Source organism: Manacus vitellinus, unplaced genomic scaffold (genome assembly GCF_001715985.3).
Source record: "Manacus vitellinus isolate BGI_N305 unplaced genomic scaffold, ASM171598v3 scaffold_36_pilon, whole genome shotgun sequence".
NCBI classification, from domain to species: domain Eukaryota; kingdom Metazoa; phylum Chordata; class Aves; order Passeriformes; family Pipridae; genus Manacus; species Manacus vitellinus.
Genome location: NW_021940508.1, coordinates 5,190,204 through 5,207,137, shown reverse-complemented (window position 1 = coordinate 5,207,137; position 16,934 = coordinate 5,190,204).

The window sequence follows — 16,934 nt, the reverse complement described above, 5'->3', positions numbered from 1 at the left end:
GGACCCACACATGCTCACTTTTCACACACAGAGCTATCTTGGAACTGCATTGCTCTGGATTCCCTATTTGGACTGGTTGTTTACACACATTCTCAGGGATTCCTGTGCTGTTGTTCGTGGATGAACCAACGATGGCTTACTTGCTTGTGGTCTGTGTAGAAAAACTTTGGCTCTCCTTTTCTCCAGCTGATACATAAGTATTTGGCTGCTTACAGAAAGAGTCTAGGTGCCTGCAGAAGCAGTTGGAAACAAAGGAGCACAGCAGTCCGGTCTCTTCACTCAGGAATGTTGCCACTCTGGAGCTGAGGCTCACTAATAGAAGCAGCTATGAAGGTGATGGCACCTCATGACAGATTCTTGACAATTACTCATCCCTGCTCAACGGTCATTAATGCTTTTACAGGGAAATACTTTCTTGTCATGTTTTTAGCCTACATTCCAAAAATCAGTCAGATTTATCTTCTGTTTCTCACCAACTTTGATAATGTCATATCTTTTTCCAATTGATGTTTTAATCTGAATGCAGCTGACACATAATATCCTTGAAATGAACAAAAGATAGGAGTAAGTGGCTTCACTTCCACTGAGAGGAGCTTGGTTAAGTGAAGGAGCTGGTTAAACATTTTTTTAGCACTGAGTATAAAAAAATGTATCCATCAATATGTGGGCAGAGAACACCCAGTCTGAAATTCTCAGGCAAAATCTTTTTAAACACCATGCTTTTCAACAATCCAGACATGATTGATGCTTCAAAGTGATGAATTATGGCGCAAACTGTGAGCCATATAAGACCTCATTTCCCAAGGAGCAGTGGAAAACCAATCAGAAAAAAATATTTCTAAAAATTAATATTTTCAAAGGACTGGCTAGTATATGAACCTGAAGGTTTTAGCATAAATGTTGTGACATGTTTTCCTGTCTGTCTGTGTATGTATTTTATCCTCATCCAACAAGTGTTTTGATGCTGTTAAGAATTTTAAAGAAATAAAGCTGTTTAGTCACTAAACCACATGTCCTCTCTACATGAAGTCTTGTGACTTGAAGTTTGAAAATTTACCTAGCCATGTTAATATCTAAATCAGTGTTGGACATCTCTTCCTTTTCTCAACCAGCTCTCCCTCAAACCCACAGAAAGTTTCCTATTCAATTAGGCAGGCACTGGATCAAGCCATTTGGTGATTCCTGCTGTATGATAGTACTGTCGGCAAGAGTTGAGCACTGTTGATGTTGGATCTGAATCAATTCCCTAATTTCTAGTGGTTTGCAACGTGGTGGTAAACTTTTCATATGGCAGGAATGTGACCCTCTACGTAGAAATTGAGGATGAATTTTTAGAAACTTTTATTATAAGGAGAGCTCTCTGAAACAGCACTCCTGGCCCTCCAAATCTCTTTCTTTTTTGTTGTACTAAGGCAGGGTGCAGAAATGGTGTTTATAGATGGTCACCAATAGCTGAGTTGATGTGGGATGGATGTACTTCTAGCAGCTGTAACTATTAGATGAATCAAGCAAAGGTATTATGACTGTCCCATGCATGTAATTATAACCATAAATTAGTTTTATGTGCCAGCACGACTCGCTTCTAGACAACAATATAATTGAGCTGATGTATTTCCAAATTCCACTCTTTCACTTTTACCTCTTTCTTAAAATAATGGGAAGTCAGACATTCTGAATAGGGCACAAATCTTCAAAACAGAACTCAGAAAAACTAGGCTTTATTTCAAAGTTAATATCCTGGCGAGACTTAAGGGAAGGCTTGACAGGGTTTGTGCATCCAGCTCAGCCAATTCATGCTTCCAGATGGAAATTTTGTGAGACGCTTTTTGGTTTTGTTTGATGACCTTGAACAGTTCAGAAATAGTTTATCCATGTTTCGCACTGTGTTCTGGTTTCATTCAAGCACGGGACTGTCAGAGGCAACAGATCTATGTAAAAAGAAAACAGAAGTACAGATATCAGCAAACTGGAACCAGCAATTCAGCCACCTTTGTTGGCAAAGTTTCTTTATAGAGCTTGAAAAAAGTCATCCCAAATTGTGGTGACGGCTGAACAGACACAGCTCTATTTATTGCTCACCTTTCTACTGTTCTCGTGACTTCTGCAGCTGGGTGTTATTAAGTGCAAACTAGTGGAACGCATCAGTGTCAGCATAATATTGGGAATTCAATTACTTACTCTGAGATATTTGTGACATTATGGAGACCATTTCCCCAGGAAGGTCACAAAGTCTCAAACACAAATCTCAATATATATTCCATGCCCTGGAGGGGATGATCCATCTGGGGTGTGTTGTGAACTAAGGAAACTAGGCCTTGGTAAAAATGCGGGTTCCAGCTAAAGTCATTCAGACCCTTTTCCTTTAGCATCTGCCTTCTGCTCCTAGTTCTTTCTACATTACAATGTTTTCTCAGTGGCAACTTGATTGTATTTTTTGTTTAATTTATAAATAGTATCTTGTTCTTCATCTGGGGCTTTAGGAAGAGGATGATGTAAGATCCCAAATCTTGAGCTACAAGCTCACCAAAGGAGTTTTATTTTAAAAATATACAAGGCTCCAAAAATTTCCCCACCAAATTTTTTAGAAGAGTATTTGGTTCTTTTAACACCTTAAGAGAGAGCACATAGGAGAAAAGCTGCACACATTTTCTCAGGGGGCACTTTTACTAGCAAATTTTAGGAAATGAGAGTACTTGGCAAAAGTTTAAAGGGTAATAAATAATATAATAATCCAGTGTCTCACAGGTGGCATTTGACAAATTCTGAACTTAATAGCAACTCTGGCTCATGCATGTGTCCCATAGAGGACCATGACATCAGCAGCAGCTACAGAAAATAGAAAGGGAGAAAATCTCTTGCTTTAGCCCAGAGTTCAGGTTGAAGCCCAAAACTGTTGAATATCATTGTGATATATCATAGAATCCTACAATGGTTTGTGTTGAAAGATATCTTTTTCCAACCCCCCTGCCATGGGCAGGGACACCTTCCATAAGACAAGGTTGCTCAGAGCCCCAACCAACATGGTCTTGAACACTTCCAGAGATGGAACATCCACAACTTCTCTGGGCAACCTATTTCAGTGTCTCGCCACCTTCACAGCAAATAATTTCTTCCCAATATCTAATCTAAATGAGCCCTCTCTCAGTTTAAACCCACTCCCCCTCGTCCTTCACTAAGACAAAGGGTAAAAAGTCCTTCTCCAACTCTCTTGTAGCCCTCTTCAGGTTCTGGAAGGATGCTTTAAGTTCCCCCTGGAGCCTTCTCTTCTCCAGGCCGAACAACCCCAACTCTGTCACATAGTTAGTTTTGATGGGAAATTATTATATTCTCCTTAGAAAAGAGTATGAGAATGACTAGTGTACCCTTGATTCTTTGACCACAAAAGAAATCCAGCACATAAAATGTTTGAATGAAGTAATAAACTCCTATAAACTCCCATGAAAGGGAAGTGATGGCATATTTGGATCCAGTATAGAAAAATTAGATCATATGTAAAGAACCGCTGTTCAAATTGAAGAGATAGTAGCAAAGATATGAGGATGTTTCACGTTTTCTAAGGCTTGTTCTGCTGACAATCCCATGTTTTCTCTCATGTGAGCAAGCTCGGCCTTCCTATCACACACTTTTTATAGATTCTCAGATTATGTTTTTTAATTTATTTTTATTTTTTTAAATTTTATTTTAAATTTTAAATTTTAAATTTTAAATTTTTCCTCCTGAAAAGGCTGGGATAACCAGAAACATGGCTTGTCTGTTTAGTTAACCTTATTTCCTCTCACCTTTATGCAACATTAAACTTCAAGCCTAATAGCAGCAGTTCATACCATCTCTCTCTCTCTGAATAAAAAAGTTAGGCCCTTCTGGTAATGTCCCACCTCTCCTCTCTTTCTTAAAAAGAATCTCACTCAGTTTTTGCTCTTCTATTTCTCTTTTATACAAATTCTGCAATTAGCTCTGTACTGTCTTTGTCAGTCCAGACACTGGGGTTGTAAATTCCAGTACTTCCCCCTTGTATTGATTCTTGGATTGGCCAGATGGCCTCAGTTTCTATATGATTACATATGATTTCCAGTGACTGAGAACAAAAGACATGAAAACGCACAGCATTGGGGAACAGTAGAGAAAAGCTGCTAACAACTGCTTCTCATCAGCAGAAGGGTGGTCCCTAGAAAACACCTTTCGCAATGTGTCTTCAAAAAGAGTCAATTCAGTTGTCTGTCAGGCAGCTGAACCAGACATTAAGGGAGCATTACACTGAGAGAGAAAAGCAGATTTAAAGCAACAGGTTTGCCTGTGATGCATGCATTAGACTCATTCAGATTATCTTCAGATACAGAAAGAGGTCCTTTTTTGATTTGTAATCCTTCCTTGGGCAACAACTTTTCTTGAAGACAGAGATGCGTTCCTTGAATGACTAAAAAGACAACTCTTAGGGTACAGATAGATGTTCTGCTTACTGTGATGTTTAATCATAACCCCCCTTTAGTTCTGTGCCAGAGGAATAAGTGTTTTGTGGCCTCAAACCAATTTTATCTGAACCTGAAGCAAAATCGCCGATGTGTAAAGCAGCTCTTAGGTCCTGCTCACTCTATACACTGGTTTGTTATTTGCTCACCTAGCAGGAAAGCATCAGTTTGATTTTGCTTCAGTGCTATTTTTAGTGGGTATGAGGGTAGAACTAGAAACATTACCCATCTTTTCAACTGGAGAGAAAAAATGATAGGAGACTCATGCCAGGTCTTCAAAATTTTAGTTAAGTTATGGTTGATTTCTCTCTTTCTTTAAATTGCGTGCGTTTGTCTGACCCCTGAAAGTGGTGTGATGTGATTTTGCCATACTACTTCCTAAACTAACAGTTGTCTTTGGCAGGTAGCATAACTGCTCAGGCTCTTTTATATGTCTGGGGTTCTTACTGTGGTCAGCGCTTCAAGTATAGCCCAGTCTAAATGATCTGAGGAGAAAACGTGGAAATGAAATTATTTTTTCCAGTCAAGAACAAATGGCCTTAGTAGTTATTAACATTTTACAAGCATTTAAGGCTTTCATTAGAACTTTGAAGCAGAACAACCATTGTTAACATTGTTGATGTCTGCATTGTAAAGAAAGAGCCTTTTGAGTTTACTATTTGGCTGCTTGTAACAATATTAAAATCCAAGTTCATTTCACATTTCATGTCTCTGTAAAATTGTTCTATATATATTTTTACAGTGGCATTTGGGATTGATCTCAGAGTGTTTTGTTGCTACTGAAGCTAGATTCCATAACTTTCATTTTAATTTTTGAAATGTTAGGGGATTGGTCTTTAAAAAAAAAAAAAAAAAGAAAAACAACTTTTTTTTTTTTTCTTTTGCAAACAGTCTATTTACAACCAAAACACAGTAAACCTTTTCATCCTGACATTTTGGATAGTGCCATATTAACATTAATTCCTTTTGGACTTCCTGCCATCATAAAGCCTGAAAGACAACCTCAGCATAAGTGTATGAACTGGATTTGTGAGTGCTGAGGCTACTTAAAAACTTCCTCCAGGCCATAAGCAACCATTAAGTATTCCTGACCAAACTACTGGACTTCCCTCTAGCCTTGACACAGCAAAGCATACTAATGCTAGCACCAGCATGTTTGTCATGCAGCAGGAATGCATAGGCATGGTCTCCTAGAAGAGCAACTTCTCTTGCTGTGAACATATTGCAGAGATCAGTGCTAAGACTGAGGGCTTTATAAATTCTTTTCAAAAATCCACAAGACTTCTGGGAGAAGGGGAAAGAGAAACGCCATCATCTTAGAATGATAACACCCAGCTGTTTATCTTGTTCTTTACTCATGCAGCTGTCATCATGTGTAATGCATCAGCAAAGGCCAGGGAATAACCTTTCAGATCACAACCCACTGGCGCAGGCTGAAACGAGCAAGATGAGAGCAATACTTGGGAAGGTGAAAATGCATGATGCTGTTTCCACGTGTCCCTGTCAGCATTCAACCCACAACAGCCCAAAACCTTTGCAATGCTCTTCCCAATGAGTCTGAGTGACTGCCTTTCTTTTACTTTCTGACTTCCAAGGAAACTTTGTTTGGAGTGCAGGCCTGGACAGAGCAGTGCATGTCTTTGCCACGCTCATTGTGGGGGACTGTTCCACATAATCCAGCTGCAATGTCAGCTCCCAGGTTCAAAGGTGAGATGGTTCATGACCTGTGACTTTGGCTGCTCTGTGAGCCCCTCGCCTGCACTGTGCTCAAGCTGACAGCTGGTTCCTGCTTCACTTGCAATGTCAGTTCAAGCTTTTGGTTCTAATTTCATTAACAATAGACGAAGCCTTAGGTCGTGAATTGTGGGGTCTCAACCCTTGCAGCAACTGCTTCTTTTAAAGGAATGCAGACCACAAAACTGAGGAGGAAGCTTGTGAGATTGGGAACAAATGTTCTGTAATGTTCTGATTGGATGAAACCTCCCCCCCAAGCATCAGGCAGGTACAGTGTTTTATTGTGTTCATCAGATATCTTAAAATCTCCATTTGCATAAAGTCTTTACTACAAATATACTCTTTTTTTCTTTTTTCTTTTTTCTTTTTTCTTTTTTTTTTCTTTTTTCTTTTTTCTTTTTTCTTTTTTCTTTTTTCTTTTTTCTTTTTTCTTTTTTCTTTTTTCTTTTTTCTTTTTTCGTTTTTCTTTTTTCTTTTTTCTTTTTTCGTTTTTCTTTTTTCTTTTTTCTTTTTTCTTTTTTCTTTTTTTTCTTTTTTCTTTTTTCTTTTTTCTTCTTTTTTGTTCTTTTATTTTTTTTTCATTTTTTCTGTAATTATTTTTTTTTATTGAAAGGAAAGGCTTAGAGGGAAACATAAAAAGTTTTATTAGACTAGTGTTGCTTACAGGAGAGAAGTTAGAAAAGCTTATGGGTGGATCATCTTTCCTCCAGGCTCATGACCATATTTTGCTTATTTTTCTTTTGCATTATTTTTCTTTTTCATTAGTTACTCATCATAAATTATATTCTCATTGTTCAACCAGATTTCTTGTTCCAAAATTTTGCCCTATTTTCACACATGCCAACCTAACCTGCCCCAATTTAACCCACATTCCCAGTAGAATTGTTACTGGTGCTATTTATTCTTTGTGCTGACACTTTTACCAGCTAGTTTAATAATTTTTCTAATTGTTCAATATTTTATTAATTTTCCCTCTATATGTTTTGTTTTCAAAATTGTTTTCATAAACTGTGAGGTTTTTAGCCTGTAAAACAAACTAAAACATATTTCTCAGTTTTGAAGGGAAAAGTTTAACAAAAAAATTGTTATTTAGGACTACTCTGATTGTGATCTTTCATCTTCTGGATGCTTAGAAGTGGATATGAATTGAACCATATTATCAAAACACTTAGAAGTTTGGTCAATGCAGCAGTTCCAGTTTGTATTACAACAAATGCTCAATTCTAGTTTGTGACTGGACTGTGGAGAGATTTAGAAAAAATTATATGAGATGGAATTCTCTGGATACCTTAGAAAAAAAAATTATGTGTTTTTATTCTCTTTCAGAGAGAAAAATATGAGAAAATGTTTAACAAGATGTACATTGAGGGGACCTTAACCTCACAGAATCTCTGCACAGGTGAAGGTGAGGCCATGAATTTAAGGCCAAAACTGGGCTTGCAGAAACATTATTTTTCTTGATGAGTCACAAGAAAGAATTTAGCTTCACCTTTGTATTATATCGCATTTGAAGGGATAATACTTGGAGAAGCCATCTTTTTGCATAAGACTTATAGGTGATTCTGAGCCAAAGTAAACATAAATGTATAAAACTGTGTTAAAGATCAAAAGGCAGTCACACTAAAGAGTTCTAGGTTGGTTTTTTTTTTACAAAAAGACTAAGAGGATATTATAACTATGGTAAGATAATTGAATTTCTTTGAAATTTGGTAGAAATCACTTCCCATTCTGTACCAGATTCATGTTTAACTCACTGCCTTCATGCAAAGTCCCCAAATCTGACTTAATTCATTCTATGTCATGCTGCTCTGAAGCAGAAAAAGGAAGACATAACATAATTCAGTTTAATAACACTCTTGTCTTCCCAGATGTACTCATTTCTGCAGTCAAATGTGTAATAAGAGACTTGGCTCAGCTCCCGGGCTTGCTGAGCACCACAAGAACATGATACAAATCAGTCAATGCCATAACAAAGAAATGTATAATCATGCAGTGGATACCCTACAAACCTCCCACAAAGAACTTTTGCCTTGAGTTGACTGAATTCCCAAACAAATGAAATACAGGGCTTCAGAGGGAAAGCAGAGCAAAATATCTCTGTGCAGTGTCTGCCTCTAATCAGCAGAATGACTCTGAGACAATTTTACTTTAAGTGATTTTTAAAATTTGGATTACTTTGTTTATATCAACAGGAAAAACTTTCATTAGAAAGTTGAAAACTACCCAGTCGTACCCATTGCCCTTCTCAGAGCATAAAACTCTGATGAAGAGGCACAGAAACAAAGTCAAACTGTTTGCCATGTTACTATGCAACTATTCCCAGGTAAGCTAATATAATGGTTTTAAAAAGGTATGTGGTAGCCTAACGTTCATATTTCTTCATGTCAGACATGAAAGGTGAGACAGCATTTTTCGAAGTTAGGAAGGAACAAAAATTCCGTCAATTCGAGGGGGAAGGTGTTGCTTTCAGTTACCTAAAAGGTAAGACTGAAAAAACATGTAGGACTGTAGTATGTGTCTTAGGCATCAAAACTGAATGAGCAATATAAACCTTCTAGTTCCATAATTAAACAGAAGGACCACAGACACTTATTTAACCACCAGTGAAGCCACTTAGTCATCTAGAATGTTGCTCCTTGACTTACCTAATATGTTTTTGGTTAATAGCACCTACTGAGCACACTCAGTAGTTCGTACTTGAATTTCCCAAAGTAGATTATCCTGCATGCAATTTTATGAGTGATCTAACTGCTAGGACTAGGCTGTGATCATAGCTCCCGCCTATCTACAGCTCACCCATGGTGACTCTACCCAGCTTAACTGAAAACATGCAACTGCTGAAGTTGATTCCACTGATCTTTTTACAGTAAAAATTCAACTTGTAACACCTATTCAGGAATGGCACCCTGTGGTTTAGCAGTGCTCTGTATGTACTGCATATTTCCCATGAAAACCAGAATTTGTGGTGTCACTGTTTGCCAAAATGCAAATTAATTTTCTTCTAAACACACTAACAATTCCAAGGAATGTAGTAAATTGCATTAAGTTATTTCTGGACATTTTCAGGATACACAGTGTAGCACTGAGATCAGGACTCCCACTTCCTGCACAAATGCTCTCACCACTAGGCTGTTACCAAAAATGTGACACTGCTGGGATCTCTTCCCATCTTTTAGAAGAATAGAGTAACAAGACTCCCACACCAAATGGAGAAGTTAAGTCAAGTATGGATTTGAAACTGCCACCCTCATTTTTATTCAAGCATCTGGTGTAGCCTAAGTCCAGAAGGAAAGTGGCTGTAAAGATGTTTTTCACCACCACTCCTCCTGTTTTTCTGTGTAGATGTCCTTGTCTTCTATGTACTGGCTCCTGTGAATGCTGTTATCAGGGGCGTAACTCACGGATGTTCTGCTGTACTCTGCATTTAAAGACTTCAAAGTCTAATTCCATTTGAATTAAGACACTTCAACCATAGAGTAATTGTTAAGTGAATAAAGTAAAGGTCCAGCAGTCACCACTAACTTTTGGCTTAAGATTTTCGGGGTTTTGTGGTGAAAGATTTCTTAAGTCGCCGTTTCCAGGGAAGTGTCAAGCTACATCCAAGCTACTCTGGTTGGGGCACATTAGCTGTTCTGAGGTGGGTCTAGAGAAACACATATAAACTTATCTAAATACCCTGAACCTCTGACCCTAAATACAGGTCTTAAAGTCTCTGGAGAATAGATGAGCACTAGAGAAGTCTAGCTAATACTGCTTTTTGTCTGTCAGGAAATAGTGAAAGAATGGACTTTCTGTAGGAGTTGGTACTTATGATTCAGCTGAAAACAAGAAGATAATGTCAGGAAAATGAAAAAATAAAAGAAATCTGTAACATTTTTTAACCAAGAAAATATGGGGACTGGTCGCATTTTCAGCAGTTCAAGGCAAATATGAATTTCTTATTTACGTATCAAAGAATATATAAAATTTATGTACAGACATTAAATACTCCATTTAAAAGAACACCTCATAATATATTCTTTTTCAGGTATAACTGTTGAGAGCTTAAACATTCCTTTGTGTGGGGCTACTATGCTTAATTCTTTAAACATGTTTTAGACCAGCTATGATGCTGCTACAAATGTGAACACAACTGTGGGTGGTAAATGGTAGAGGTTTTTTCAGTTTATTTGAAATATTTGACACTTTTTGTTAGCCTTGGGCTTCAACCCCCTGTAAGTGAGTGAAATAGATGATCTTAGGGTTACTGACTCATATTTCCTATGCTCATGATAATAAAGCAGAGTAAGAAAAAATATGGAGAAATTAAGAAGTAACTTGGGACCAATTATAAGTTGGGGTGCCTTCAAGAAAAACAATGATGTTAAAAAAAAGAGGTTGTTTCATTTTGGAGTCTGACTGCAGGATGATATTGAGTGAAGTCTTTCTTAAACTTAGCAGCCAATAAGAAGGCAGCAGCTGGAATATTTTTAAATAAATAGTTTTAAAGAAATACAGACTCTTTCATCCTTGGGAAAAAGAAAAGTGCCTGCATGAGTGGATAAAACACAGGAAATTGAATTGTTATGGGGATTATTAATCGTGCATTATGAGCCTTCTTTCTCTACAGAAAGACAGAGCACAATTCAAACCATAAGACACCATTTCATTGTAGGCATTTGCCAGACATCTCAGAAGGGAATGCAGCACAGTCAGATCTGTGTTAAAGGGAACTGCTTTTCCGCTTCTGCTGCCATCAAGTTATCTTCCAACGTGGACTCCACATCAAAGCTAACAAAGTGATGTGCCTGATTTACTATGTTCTGGTAGAGCAATCCTCCCTGTGACCACCTATATTGGCATCCCTGCAATAAAGTCAGAGACAGCAGGAGGGAATTAGAGGGAAGACTGGATGGAGTATCCTTCCAAATGTTTCTTTTCTAGGGATGCTCCTGAACACCCCTTATAAGCTGTTGCTTAAGTTCACTGGTGTTGAAGAAAAACAAACCCATAAATACTCATAGATAACTTTTCATTCTAAAATCTTTCCTGCATAGCTGGATTGACTTGATTTTTTTCTGTTTTCCTTTCTTATTGATTTTAGCACTTGCTAAAGCTCTTGTTCACAGTAAAATCATAGAAATGTTGGCTGGAAGAAACAGTGGACGTCATGCAGTCCACCATCTCTTTTGGAGCAGGACTTCTACCAATACTAGATCAATTGTTTTGTATGGTGAAGTGTTGAAAACCTCCCAGGATGGACATTCCACCTGTTGCAGTACTGTAATGCTATCCCAGTGGAGAAGTTTTTCTAGTGTTCAGTCTGAACCTCTGAAACCTTAACTTGTGGCTGACATCTTTGTTTTGTAACCCCTCACATCAGAGAGTTCAATTCCACTGTCTCTGTGACTTCTTCAAAAAAGTCAGCATTTTAACTTCATCTTGGATATCAGAATGAACAGGTGATTTATTCTTTCTGGAACAGCAAATGAAAAATGTCTCTCTGATTCCACAGTCTTACTTGCAGGTCCTTGTGACATTTTGCCATATGGCCATCTTCTCTAAGGGAAGCTCCTTCATCTATGTTGTGAGCCTAGTAGCAAGAAAGATGATTTGAAGTGAAATATTCTGCCATATGATCCCAGGAACAAAGATTTGAAACTGAAAAGTTGTGATGGATTTTTACTTCCTATTGCATGTGTATATCCAAAACACATTTTCAGAGTATAGACTGCTCTCAGTGATGCAACAAAATCTGATTTTACACACCTGACTGAAGCAGTGAGATGTTGTGACATACTAAGGTATCAGTAGTGCATGGCAATATTTGTAGTTGAGAACAGTTTCTGTTCTGATGCACTTTTTGGTTATTCCCCTCAGGGCAATTTTGTGAGGAACTCCGCCCCTCACAGCCATTCACCTATTTCCCTGGTGGGATGGGGGAGAGATTTGAAAGGGAAAAACTGAGCAAACTTGTGGGTTGAGATAAAAACTGTTTAATAAGTAAAGCAAAAGCCGTGCATGCACTGCTCCTCATGGGCAAGCAGGTATTCAGCCATTCCCAGGAAAGCAGGGCTCCATCACACGTGTAACAATGACTTGGGAAGCCAAACACCATTTTTTTGAACTTCCTCCCCTTTCCTTCTTCTTCCCTCAGATTTGTATGCTGAGGATGGTGCCATATGATATGGAATGTCCCTTTGGTCAGCTGGGGTCAGCTGTCCCAGCTGTGGACCTTCTTAACTTCCTGTGCACCACCAGCCCCTTCACTGCTGGGGTGGGGTGAGGAGCAGAGAGGGCCTTGACTCTCTCTGTGAGTACTTGCTCAGCAATAACTAAAATATCTCTGCGTTATCAACACTGTTTTCAGCACAAATCCAAAACACAGCTCCATACCTGCTACTATGAAGAAAATTAGTACTATTCAGCCAAAAACAGCACAGCAACGGAACAGAATCATATCAGTTTCCATCCCACCAAGCATAAATACACTGACTTTCAACTCAAACTGCAGAGTATGTAATTCTTCCTAACACTTTTTGGAAAGGGGTGCTGTTATAACACTGGGTGATGAGAGAATCCCAGCTTGAGGTGAAAGGTTCTGTGTTTTGGACGTTGTTCCAGCTGTATATATGTTGTTTATGTGTGCACATTTTCAAATGAATGATCTTCGAGAAGGCATATTAAGGGCTGTAAGACATTACTGCAGTAGAGCCCATACACTGGATAGCAGCAATGTGTACTCCAGGGAACTGTCATCTCCTCTTTACAAACCTATTACAGTCCATCTGGTAACACTGGCTCCTCTAAGATGTAAGGGAACAACTGACTCACTGAAAGGTCTCTCCAACAAACCCATAGCTGCACGCACTGCATACAACAGACGTCCTTCTGGGGCTAGCCATAAACTCTGGATCACATGGGCTGTGATATTTGAATTGCATTTATTCTGCTGCTCCCTCAGCCAGCCTCTCATGCTCTTCACCAAACAATGTCAGATGTCCCTCTGCTCCCCTGAAATTATGGTCTCGCAAAGAAAAGAAAACATAATGAGAATTCATTCTCATCAAGCTTTCTATGATGATCATGAAGGCACAGAACAAAAAGACTTTTCCTGCTTCAGCTTTAAAAGATTTTTTCCAGTTCTAGTGGGAGAGAATTCAGCAACCATCAAGAGAAGCAGACAGAATCCTTAGTGCCAAAGTGAAGTGTCTGTGTTCTCAAGATCTTAACACTCCTGAAGAGGGATGTGGAATAAGTCTTCTGGAGATGTCAGCAAGACCACAAATAGCTTGAGAAGAATTAAGTAAAATTTAAAAATAATAGACTACAGGTGGCCTGTGGGAAGACCCCCAGTACACAAGGAATATGTCTTTGGCTTATACCAAGAAGCCTTGCAGCTGTGTTTTCAATATAAGCTGAAGTCCGGGATGTAAAAAGATTTAGTTAGATGGCATATAAAATGGAATGATAGCATTTATAGCATATAGTTATATGATTAATTCAGCAAATCTAACTGCCTTAGAAACTTTTTTCCCCACTGCACTTTTAATGCTTTGTGAGTAATATATATCTAAACTTATAATACAATATCTATATTATAGGAAAAGAGTGATCTGAAATAGAGTCAGGACCAGATACCAAAATCAAGTAAAATCACAGATAATTTCAGTCTCTGATTCCTAATTTTCAAAAGTTATGCAGACTTGAAACAACATTACAAAGGCTGAACATAATCAGTGTATTTAGTACAAGCTGTCATATTCGATTCCTGTCTTCAGGAATAACTAACACAAGCAAGGATTTCAAGTTTGGCAGCTGTGTGCCCTGTATTCATCCCCACAGGCCCCAGAAGGATAATTCTTAAACTGTCTCGTGCAGCCTCCTTTTTTTATTTTTTTTTTTTTTTTCTGAAGGACTATCCAATTACTTAGTGCTGTGCTGGGAGTACCTGAGGAAATAGTAAAAGGAAATACAACTGAGAGCCACTGTGGTTTGACTCCTCTCCAGATACTTTGAAAATATTTTGGCAAAAACAAGATTTTAAGTAAAATTGTTTCCTTTGGTAACATACCCAGGACTACAGGTTTTACATTTTTGTACTTAGTGTGGAGGGCCAAAAAAAAAAACCCAACTGCTTGTGTGAGAAGGTTGTACACGTGGTAGTAATATTGGTGGGGAAGAAAGAGAGAGCAAAGCAAGGGTGAAGGGGGTGGGGAATTTGAACAAGATGCAAAAAGAGGACAAGGAGAAAACATAATACACAAATACCTGCCTTCTTCTGGGAAAACGAACTACACAGTGCTGCAAGAAGGAAAATCTCTTTGTAGTAGACTTTTAAGTAGTGGCAGTAGCAGTATGGTGGTTTGCTCATCAAAGGATGACTGTGACGAAAGAGAAGAAAACCATGATTTCCTTTACCCTGTTTTGTCATCAAGCAGTGTCAATGAGGGAGCTCTTGAATTGATAATGATAAGTTGGATTTCTTTTTCTTAGAGGAGATTCCTTAGAATACTTATTACTTTTTCTCTTTGAGGTTTTTGTTGAGATTTCTAAATGCATTGTCCATACCGAGTTTTCTAAAGCCAACCACATCCTGGGCTGATCCAAAGCAGGGTGGGCAGCAGGTCAAGGGAGGGGATTCTGCCCCTCTGCTCTGCTCTGGTGAGAACCCACCTGGAGCACTGCATCCAGCTCTGGGTTACCCAGCACAAGATGGACATTGACCTGTTGGAATAAGTCCAGAGGAGGCCTCCAGTGGGATGGACCTCTCCTATGAGGAAAGGTTGAGAGAATGGGGATTGTTCAACCTGGAAAAGAGGTGGCTTTGGGGTGAACTAATTGGGGCCTTCCAGTACCGGAAAGAAGCCTACAAGAAAAATGGAAAGAGACTTTTCACAAGGGCACGTAGTGACAGAATAAGGAGAAATGGCTTCAAACTGAAAGAAAATAGGCTTAGATTAGATATTAGAAAGAAATTCTTTACTGTGAGAGTGGTGAAACACAGGAACGTGTTGCCAAGAGAAGCTGTGGATGCCCCATCCCTGGAGGTGTTTGGGGCTGGGCTGGATGGGGCTTTGAGCAATCTGATCTGCGGAAAGTGTCCCCATCCATGGCAGGGCAGAGAAACAAGATGATCCTTAAGGTCACTTCCAACCCAGGCCATTCTACGATTCTATAATTAGAAGGCCTATAAATATTTAAATTAATGAAATGAAACAGTAATACCTTTACCCTTCAGGACTGGTTACTTTCTTTAGAAGGTCTTAGTGTTTGTTTTTCTCCCACTCATTATGACATACACAAACTCTAAGTCTCTTACACTTGTTTCATTTCTGTCCTGCTCTGTACACTTCACTTACAAGTAACATAACAACTGGCATTCAACAGAACAGTGGTAAGTCATTATTCACCATAAGTAAATTAGCCAGATAAGCATAATTTAAACTCCTTTCCATGGCCTTCCAGCACATATATATTTGTGTGTTTCTCTCAATTATATATTCATGTGTTTTTCTCAATTTTTGTTCAACTTTGGAGAGATTTTTTTTCAAGGCTGAATTACTCTTTTTGCTCTGGAAGTGCTTACCTTATCACAGTGGGTCAAACTCCTTATGCTTTGGATGGAAATGAGGTGGGTTAACGCTTTTTCACATCACAGCTTTTTCTCAGATGAATAATTTTTTTGTCCTGAAGCCACTTGTTACTGGAAAAGACTCAAGGAGGCCATTCCTTAAAACCAGCTGTATGATGGAAGTCAACTTCAGTGAGATTACACAGGTGCTTAGTTACAGCTTTGCCAATTGGAGTGGTGTGGAAGTATTGTACTGGGAGAAGTTACCAAGCATATGAGGTGTGAACTTAGAAGTTGTCAGAGGACGAGGTTGCAAATGCAGAAGAAAAAAAGGAAGAGAGGTAGGTAATGAGTGCATGGAGATGACGAGGGTTGGACAGAATTGAGCAGCTTTAGGAAATAAGTCTCTGGAAAGGTTGAGCAAGAGGCAGGAGGAGCACATTGATACAGGGTTCTAAAGGATAGTGATGGAACTGAGTCTTGATATTTGAAAAGAAAGGCAAATGGACCTGTTCCTTTAATGAACATACTTGAACTCATAGATGTGATTTCCATTTGAACAAAGAGTCTGTGTTGATTCTTACTGAGCTGAACCAGTCAGACCTAATATGAAATGAAATCTGAGGTGCTTTTCAGAGGGAGAAAAATGAAACAATGTATAATGTCCAGTAACTGGCAACTTGCCTCTTTCCTGTACCATGCTAAATCATTTTTCTCAGATGCTGAGCTTCATTGTTCTTTGTACCTTGTTGAATTCCTTAGTTATTGCATACTGAAATCTAGTGTGTTTAACCATGTCTGTGTAGGTACCAACCGTGTTAGAGGGAATATTAACCTCATATAAGTGACAGTACACTCACATCTACTGGAGTCACACTAGTTAAGAATCTGGACTATTCCTCTGGTAAACAATGGAAGGAAGAAGGTTTTCAATATAGCTATTCTTTGAATGCTACCTGAAGTGAAACTGTATGAATACCTTCCTTAGGTGTTTGAAATTGAAATCCTCTTTAACACAGCTATCTTTCAGGATAAGGTTACAAAACTTTCAGCAGCTTTTAGCTGCTGTTCTGTTTTCTGTTTCTAGGACAGTTAGAGGTGGACTGAGACAAGCTAATTTTGTTAACAAGTACCTGGAAGGAAATAATGTGCCAGTTTGGTACAGCAGTTCAGGGAGTAGC